Source organism: Oncorhynchus nerka, linkage group LG15 (assembly GCF_034236695.1).
Source record: "Oncorhynchus nerka isolate Pitt River linkage group LG15, Oner_Uvic_2.0, whole genome shotgun sequence".
Lineage (NCBI taxonomy): Eukaryota > Metazoa > Chordata > Actinopteri > Salmoniformes > Salmonidae > Oncorhynchus > Oncorhynchus nerka.
In genome coordinates this window covers 34,308,199-34,318,233 of record NC_088410.1, presented here as the reverse complement: position 1 = coordinate 34,318,233, position 10,035 = coordinate 34,308,199, and positions in this window count along the sequence as shown.

Here is a 10,035-nt window from a genome sequence, read left to right as displayed (position 1 = left end):
CATTAATTCCATTCTAGCAATTACAATGAGTCTGTCCTTTAGGTCCTCCCACCAGCCTCCACGAATCTCATTCAAACATGGCACTCAGCATCAAACTAAGGTTATGGAAACAGAAATAAGATTAACAACTTTAAGCTATAAATTCCATTCATAGCTCTCAAATCTGGGCTTCGGGGGACTGATTCATACCTTGGACACCAGGGATGTATTCATTAGGCAACAAGTGGAAGAAAACAGGGACTACCTGGATTTGTCCAATAAGAAAGCTACCCTTTTTTTGTTTTCCAAAATGCTTAGTGTTGCCTGCCCTTATGAATACGACCCAAGTGACTGGAATTCTTTGGCAAATCAGCGACTTCAACCAATTAATTAAAGTCTGAGTGCCTATCTGCATAAGCCCAAAGGACATTCCATGGTCCCCCCAGCCATTCTTGTCCAGTATTGCTCTCCCACCTCGGGACTCTTGAGATGATGCCACAGATGATAGCTGGGTCTATTTCATACTTTCCCCCCCACCTTTTTGATAATGGCCTTGTACTTCATTACGTCATTCTTATCATCGTCAGACATTCTCTCAGATGCATGCATTCCTTTGTTAGGTTCTAATTCTCAGAGTAAAAACTCACCGGACACTATGAAAGCTTAAACCAAGTTTATTCTACCCAGAGGGTCAATACAGCTGCATTAGACAAAGACATGGTTTCACCCGTGGTAGTAAACATACCCCACTTTGGGTGGAGTCTCCTCCTTATTGCTAGGCAGGGAGCTGAGTGATCTGGGCCTTAAACGGTTCGTCCCTTTATCAGTACTGTCACATGCGATTGTTTCCCCTGCACTCAGCCCCTCCCAAGCTTCATTATGGCACCCCTCATGTCTCTTTTAGAACTAATGATTAATAATAGTTCAAGCTCAGAAACCAAACTTATCACCTTATATAAATTGACAGAGATTGTAAAGTAACAAGGCAACAGTAAACATGTCATCCCCAACGAATGATGCAGCGACCCCCTTGGGCCAAATGATATATCACAAAACTAATTCATTAAAGAGGTTTTACAAATGTTACACCATTTGGCAGCACTGAATAAAGCTTATCCATTTTTGTGTTTTCTCTTAAAATTCTTGAAACTGGAGGACACTCAAAATTATACACAAAGTGCAGCCGGGAGCTTTTGCAAGAACCTGTCGCAAAAATGTAACCGTTAGTTACTGACTTCCTCCTCACACAGTCGCACCTCGTCTTTCTCCCTGAAACTGAAGCCTCAGTTATATCCACCAATCTGATTGTGCATGGACAGTGTATTTTTAAATATAGTGTACATGGATTTCCCCTCTCTATAGTGTGCTTGATTTACAGGAAGTCACAGCTCTGTCCAGAAATAACCAAGCATGGGTAGCTGCTAGTGATGGGTCATTCGCAAACCAACAGCTCTTTTTGAACAGCTCTTTTTGGTGAAAATAGCCTCACTCGGCTACCTGATTAGCATACGTTTACTATTTGCAACCTCGTCTCAGAGCATTTCGTATTTTTCTGTACATGAATCCAAGACACTCCATGTAGTATGAAATGTTACGTTTTGTATGGTATGTGTTCATTTGTGGATGTCCCCATTTAGTATGGTATGTTATGAATTACAATTCTTATTATATTTTACGAATTTACAAAACTTACAATATGTTACAATTGGAAAACATGATATGTTACGAATTTTTGCTAGCTGGCTAACGTTAGCTAGGGTTAGGGTTAAGGGTTAGCTAAAAGGGTTAGGGGAAGAGTTAGCTAAAAGGTTTAAGGTTAGGGTTAGAGGAAGGGTTAGCTAAGTAGTTCAAAAATAACTAAAAAAGTAGTAAGTAGATGAACATTTGCTAAAGTTCCCGGCCTTTCGTTGTCCAAACAGACGTCTCTGGAACTGGACTGGGAGCCATGAGAGGCATGGGCATAAATGTGGCTGAAGGACACCCCGTTCAGCAACATGTACATGGCCACAAGTAAAAGCACAAAAGACATATATGCCCAGTTCCATGGACAGAGCCACCAACTTCAGCACAAGAGACAGGTGCACTCACTTCACCACCATTGACAGGTGCACTCACTTCACCACCATTGACAGGTGCACTCACTTCAGCACAAGAGACAGGTGCACTCACTTCAGCACAAGAGACAGGTGCACTCACTTCAGCACAAGAGACAGGTGCACTCACTTCAGCACAAGAGACAGGTGCACTCACTTCAGCACAAGAGACAGGTGCACTCACTTCACCACCATTGACAGGTGCACTCACTTCAGCACAAGAGACAGGTGCACTCACTTCAGCACAAGAGACAGGTGCACTCACTTCAGCACAAGAGACAGGTGCACTCACTTCAGCACAAGAGACAGGTGCACTCACTTCAGCACAAGAGACAGGTGCACTCACTTCACCACCATTGACAGGTGCACTCACTTCAGCACAAGAGACAGGTGCACTCACTTCAGCACAAGAGACAGGTGCACTCACTTCAGCACAAGAGACAGGTGCACTCACTTCAGCACAAGAGACAGGTGCACTCACTTCAGCACCATTGACAGCGGCACTGGCTGCAGCACAGTGGACAGCGGCACTCAGTTCAGCACTGCGGAAAGCAGCGGCAAACTGTGACTATTGTTCCTAGGCCTTCAGTTAGGGAATACATTTCTAATACGTCATATAAAAACAAGAGGATCACAATGCGCCTGACCATTCTAGTGCAGGAGAAGCACACAGACAAAAGAAGCTTTCTGATGACAAAATTCAAACAGGCCTGAGCCGTGCCTCGGGCTGCAGCTCAACGAGACAGCGCACAGACAAAAAAAGCCATATTACAATTTATGTTATGATAATTGTGTTATTTAGGCTACTCTAAAATCGGTTAGAAATGCATTATTATGCCACTGTGGTATATAAGGCCGAAAAAGCCAGACATTGTTTCACAGAAACAGTTCCAAAAAGGCAGTCATACTCACATAGTGGCAGAATAAATTCAACACCACACATAGGACTAACTATTAATTCAGGACCACGGACAGTTAGTGCGCATCAGAGCAAAGAAAACAGGCGCACTGCCTCCGCTATTTCAGCAACATGCTGAAAGAGAGAGCTGATAGAAACAGTAGTCACACACCGCATAAAATTATCTTCAAGAATAAGCAGCTCATTCACTCAAAAATAATAAGCCAGAAGAAAAAAAAGAAGTATTCTAACGACAGACGTATGGATGACTCATAGTGAAGACTGGGTTCGTGCAGATAACCAACAATTTACGATGTTTGGAATGAGACTAACGTGAGGTAAATAATAATTCATTAATTCGAAGACTAATTGATCAGATATTAAGATATCTGAAAGTTATATTAGGAAAATTATAACTTTGTTATCTGAATATTTTCCTTGGTGCCCCGACTTCCTAGTTTATTACAGTTACATGATTAATCAGTTTAATCGCGTAATAATAAATACAGAGAGTCATTTGATAAATAAGTCTTCAGTTTTAATGATGCCAAAGACACAACAGTGATGGTGATTGAAAGGGCTATATGAATTGAAGGAAACATATGTAGACTAGTGCAAGTAGCAAAGAAAGTGAGAAAGAAAGGAAATGGGAAGTTAATTGGAAAGTGAAATGGAAAGTAAGAATTTGAATTTTGAATTGTTTAGACTGATTAAGATTTAGTGAAAACTAACTACATGTTTATTTTATCTCTTAGGAGAGGATGGGATGTCCCTATCTCTCCCATTGAAATGTTTCCCGAGGCTGTTGCCTTGGGAGAGCAGTTAGTTACTCTAACTTCCGCGACGCATACAAGGCCCTGCCCCGCTTCTCCTTTCGGAAAAGCTGACCATGACTCCATTTCTGACCACGACTCCATTTTGCTGATCCCTGCCTACAGACAGAAACTAAAACAAGAAGCTCCCACGCTGAGGTCTGTCCAACGCTGGTCCGACCAAGCTGATTCCACACTCCAAGACTGCTTCCATCACGTGGACTGGGATATGTTTCGTATTGCGTCAGATAACAACATTGACGAATACGCTGATTCGGTGTGCGAGTTCATTAGAACGTGCGTTGAAGATGTCGTTCCCATAGCAACGATTAAAACATTCCCCAACCAGAAACCGTGGATTGATGGCAGCATTCGCGTGAAACTGAAAGCACGAACCACTGCTTTTAATCAGGGCAAGGTGACTGGTAACATGACCGAATACAAACAGTGCAGCTATTCCCTCCGCAAGGCTATCAAACAAGCTAAGCGTCAGTATAGAGACAAAGTAGAATCTCAATTCAACGGCTCAGACACAAGAGGTATGTGGCAGGGTCTACAGTCAATCACGGACTACAAGAAGAAAACCAGCCCAGTCACGGACCAGGATGTCTTGCTCCCAGGCAGACTAAATAACTTTTTGCCCGCTTTGAGGACAATACAGTGCCACTGACACGGCCTGCAACGAAAACATGCGGACTCTCCTTCACTGCAGCCGAGGTGAGTAAAACATTTAAACGTGTTAACCCTCGCAAGGCTGCAGGCCCAGACGGCATCCCCAGCCGCGCCCTCAGATCATGCGCAGACCAGCTGGCCGGTGTGTTTACGGACATATTCAATCAATCCCTATATCAGTCTGCTGTTCCCACATGCTTCAAGAGGGCCACCATTGTTCCTGTTCCCAAGAAAGCTAAGGTAACTGAGCTAAACGACTACCGCCCCGTAGCACTCACTTCCGTCATCATGAAGTGCTTTGAGAGACTAGTCAAGGACCATATCACCTCCACCCTACCTGACACCCTAGACCCACTCCAATTTGCTTACCGCCCAAATAGGTCCACAGATGATGCAATCTCAACCACACTGCACACTGCCCTAACCCATCTGGACAAGAGGAATACCTATGTGAGAATGCTGTTCATCGACTACAGCTCGGCATTCAACACCATAGTACCCTCCAAGCTCGTCATCAAGCTCGAGACCCTGGGTCTCGACCCCGCCCTGTGCAACTGGGTACTGGACTTCCTGACGGGCCGCCCCCAGGTGGTGAGGGTAGGCAACAACATCTCCACCCCGCTGATCCTCAACACTGGGGCCCCACAAGGGTGCGTTCTGAGCCCTCTCCTGTACTCCCTGTTCACCCACGACTGCGTGGCCACGCACGCCTCCAACTCAATCATCAAGTTTGCGGACGACACAACAGTGGTAGGCTTGATTACCAACAACGACGAGACGGCCTACAGGGAGGAGGTGAGGGCCCTCGGAGTGTGGTGTCAGGAAATAACCTCACACTCAGCGTCAACAAAACTAAGGAGATGATTGTGGACTTCAGGAAACAGCAGAGGGAACACCCCCCTATCCACATCGATGGAACAGTAGTGGAGAGGGTAGTAAGTTTTAAGTTCCTCGGCATACAGACAAACTGAATTGGTCCACTCACACAGACAGCATCGTGAAGAAGCCGCAGCAGCGCCTCTTCAACCTCAGGAGGCTGAAGAAATTCGGCTTGTCACCAAAAGCACTCACAAACTTCTACAGATGCACAATCGAGGGCATCCTGGCGGGCTGTATCACCGCCTGGTACGGCAACTGCTCCGCCCACAACCGTAAGGCTCTCCAGAGGGTAGTGAGGTCTGCACAACGCATCACCGGGGGCAAACTACCTGCCCTCCAGGACACCTACACCACCCGATGTTACAGGAAGGCCATAAAGATCATCAAGGACAACAACCACCCGAGCCACTGCCTGTTCACCCCGCTATCATCCAGAAGGCGAGGTCAGTACAGGTGCATCAAAGCTGGGACCGAGAGACTGAAAAACAGCTTCTATCTCAAGGCCATCAGACTGTTAAACAGCCACCACTAACATTGAGTGGCTGCTGCCAACACACTGACTCAACTCCAGCCACTTTAATAATGGGAATTGATGGGAAATGATGTAAAATATATCACTAGCCACTTTAAACAATGCTACCTAATATAATGTTTACATACCCTACATTATTCATCTCATATGTATACGTATATACTGTACTCTATATCATCTACTGCATCCTTATGTAATACATGTATCACTAGCCACTTTAACTATGCCACTTTGTTTACATACTCATCTCATATGTATATACTGTACTCGATACCATCTACTGTATCTTGCCTATGCTGCTCTGTACCATCACTTATTCATATATCTTTATGTACATATTCTTTATCCCCTTACACTGTGTATAAGACAGTAGTTTTGGAATTGTTAGTTAGATTACTTGTTGGTTATTACTGCATTGTTGGAACTAGAAGCACAAGCATTTCGCTACACTCGCATTAACATCTGCTAACCATGTGTATGTGACAAATAAAATTGGATTTGATTTAGTGAAATTCAGTATAAATGTACCTGAATCCGGCTGTTAAAGGCCTGGCCATTTAGTTTGTTTTTACATTACGTTTTACCACACACACCAGCACCCACCTGTTATGAATATTTGTTAGTGGTGTTAATACTCTGTTTTATTTATTGTGAGGGATCTTTTTTCATTTGGTTTTAGTGGGTTTTTCACAGGTTAGAAAGGATGCACCTTAAAGGGCACACAAAGGACATTTTCTGAAGTATGTCAGAGTTTTTGTTGTACATATTTATTTATTTGATTTAACTTGGCAAGTCAGTTAAGAACAAATTCTTATTTTCAATGATGGCCTAGGAACAGTGGGTTAAACTGCCTGTTCAGGGGCAGAACGACAGATTTGCTCAGGGATTTGAACTTGCAACCTAGTCCAACGCTCTAACCACTAGGCTACCTGCCTCTAACCACTAGGCCACCCTGCCTCTAACCACTAGGCCACCCTGCCTCTAACCACTAGGCCACCCTGCCTCTAACCACTAGGCCACCCTGCCTCTAACCACTAGGCCACCCTGCCTCTAACCACTAGGCTACCTGCCTCTAACCACTAGGCTACCTGCCTCTAACCACTAGGCTACCTGCCTCTAACCACTAGGCTACCTGCCTCTAACCACTAGGCTACCTGCCTCTAACCACTAGGCCACCTGCCTCTAACCACTAGGCCACCCTGCCTCTAACCACTAGGCCACCCTGCCTCTAACCACTAGGCCACCCTGCCTCTAACCACTAGGCCACCCTGCCTCTAACCACTAGGCCACCCTGCCTCTAACCACTAGGCCACCCTGCCTCTAACCACTAGGCCACCCTGCCTCTAACCACTAGGCCACCCTGCCTCTAACCACTAGGCCACCCTGCCTCTAACCACTAGGCCACCCTGCCTCTAACCACTAGGCCACCCTGCCTCTAACCACTAGGCTACCTGCCTCTAACCACTAGGCCACCCTGCCTCTAACCACTAGGCTACCCTGCCTCTAACCACTAGGCTACCTGCCTCTAACCACTAGGCTACCTGCCTCTAACCACTAGGCCACCCTGCCTCTAACCACTAGGCCACCCTGCCTCTAACCACTAGGCCACCCTGCCTCTAACCACTAGGCCACCCTGCCTCTAACCACTAGGCCACCCTGCCTCTAACCACTAGGCTACCCTGCCTCTAACCACTAGGCTACCCTGCCTCTAACCACTAGGCTACCCTGCCTCTAACCACTAGGCTACCTAGTGGAGGAAAACTCGCCTCCCTGCGGACCTGGCATCCTTTCACTCCCTCCTCTCTACATTTTCCTCCTCTGTCTCTGCTGCTAAAGCCACTTTCTACCACTCTAAATTCCAAGCATCTGCCTCTAACCCTAGGAAGCTCTTTGCCACCTTCTCCTCCCTCTTGAATCCTCCTCCCCCTCCCCCTCCTCCTCTCTGCAGATGACTTCGTCAACCATTTTGAAAAGAAGGTCGACGACATCCGATCCTCGTTTGCTAAGTCAAACGACACCGCTGGTTCTGCTCACACTGCCCTACCCTGTGCTCTGACCTCTTTCTCCCCTCTCTCTCCAGATGACATCTCGCGTCTTGTGACGGCCGGCCGCCCAACAACCTGCCCGCTTGACCCTATCCCCTCCTCTCTTCTCCAGACCATCTCCGGTGACCTTCTCCCTTACCTCACCTCGCTCATCAACTCATCCCTGACCGCTGGCTACGTCCCTCCCGTCTTCAAGAGAGCGAGAGTTGCACCCCTTCTGAAAAAACCTACACTCGATCCCTCCGATGTCAACAACTACAGACCAGTATCCCTTCTTTCTTTTCTCTCCAAAACTCTTGAACGTGCCGTCCTTGGCCAGCTCTCCCGCTATCTCTCTCAGAATGACCTTCTTGATCCAAATCAGTCAGGTTTCAAGACTAGTCATTCAACTGAGACTGCTCTTCTCTGTATCACGGAGGCGCTCCGCACTGCTAAAGCTAACTCTCTCTCCTCTGCTCTCATCCTTCTAGACCTATCGGCTGCCTTCGATACTGTGAACCATCAGATCCTCCTCTCCACCCTCTCCGAGTTGGGCATCTCCGGCGCGGCCCACGCTTGATTGCGTCCTACCTGACAGGTCGCTCCTACCAGGTGGCGTGGCGAGAATCCGTCTCCTCACCACGTGCTCTCACCACTGGTGTCCCCCAGGGCTCTGTTCTAGGCCCTCTCCTATTCTCGCTATACACCAAGTCACTTGGCTCTGTCATAACCTCACATGGTCTCTCCTATCATTGCTATGCAGACGACACACAATTAATCTTCTCCTTTCCCCCTTCTGACGACCAGGTGGCGAATCGCATCTCTGCATGTCTGGCAGACATATCAGTGTGGATGACGGATCATCACCTCAAGCTGAACCTCGGCAAGACGGAGCTGCTCTTCCTCCTGGGGAAGGACTGCCCGTTCCATGATCTCGCCATCACGGTTGACAACTCCATTGTGTCCTCGTCCCAGAGCGCTAAGAACCTTGGCGTGATCCTGGACAACACCCTGTCGTTCTCAAATAACATCAAGGCGGTGGCCCGTTCCTGTAGGTTCATGCTCTACAACATCCGCAGAGTACGACCCTGCCTCACACAGGAAGCGGCGCAGGTCCTAATCCAGGCACTTGTCATCTCCCGTCTGGATTACTGCAACTCGCTGTTGGCTGGGCTCCCTGCCTGTGCCATTAAACCCCTACAACTCATCCAGAACGCCGCAGCCCGTCTGGTGTTCAACCTTCCCAAGTTCTCTCACGTCACCCCGCTCCTCCGCTCTCTCCACTGGCTTCCAGTTGAAGCTCGCATCCGCTACAAGACCATGGTGCTTGCCTACGGAGCTGTGAGGGGAACGGCACCTCAGTACCTCCAGGCTCTGATCAGGCCCTACACTCAAACAAGGGCACTGCGTTCATCCACCTCTGGCCTGCTCGCCTCCCTACCACTGAGGAAGTACAGTTCCCGCTCAGCCCAGTCAAAACTGTTCGCTGCTCTGGCCCCCCAATGGTGGAACAAACTCCCTCACGACGCCAGGACAGCGGAGTCAATCACCACCTTCCGGAGACACCTGAAACCCCACCTCTTTAAGGAATACCTAGGATAGGATAAAGTAATCCTTCTCCCCCCTTAAAAGACCTAGATGCACTATTGTAAAGTGGCTGTTCCACTGGATGTCATAAGGTGAAAGCACCAATTTGTAAGTCGCTCTGGATAAGAGCGTCTGCTAAATGACTTAAATGTAATGTAATGTAAATGCTACCCTGCCTCTAACCACTAGGCTACCCTGCCTCTAACCACTAGGCTACCTGCCTCTAACCACTAGGCCACCCTGCCTCTAACCACTAGGCCACCCTGCCTCTAACCACTAGGCCACCCTGCCTCTAACCACTAGGCTACCTGCCTCTAACCACTAGGCTACCCTGCCGCCCCACATGTAAATTCTCTTGATAAGAAATGTACTGAAAACCGCGATGTAAACCTGATACACAAAATGTTTGAAATGTTTAAAATATCTTTAAATAATGTCTGAGGTACAGGAAAGTAAATACTCACTTAATAGAGTTGACTGAACTCTGAACTCTGTTCGGACTTTCTGGTGAGGCCTGATCACCCTTACTAGAAAGGCTAAGAATATTGGGTGACATTTA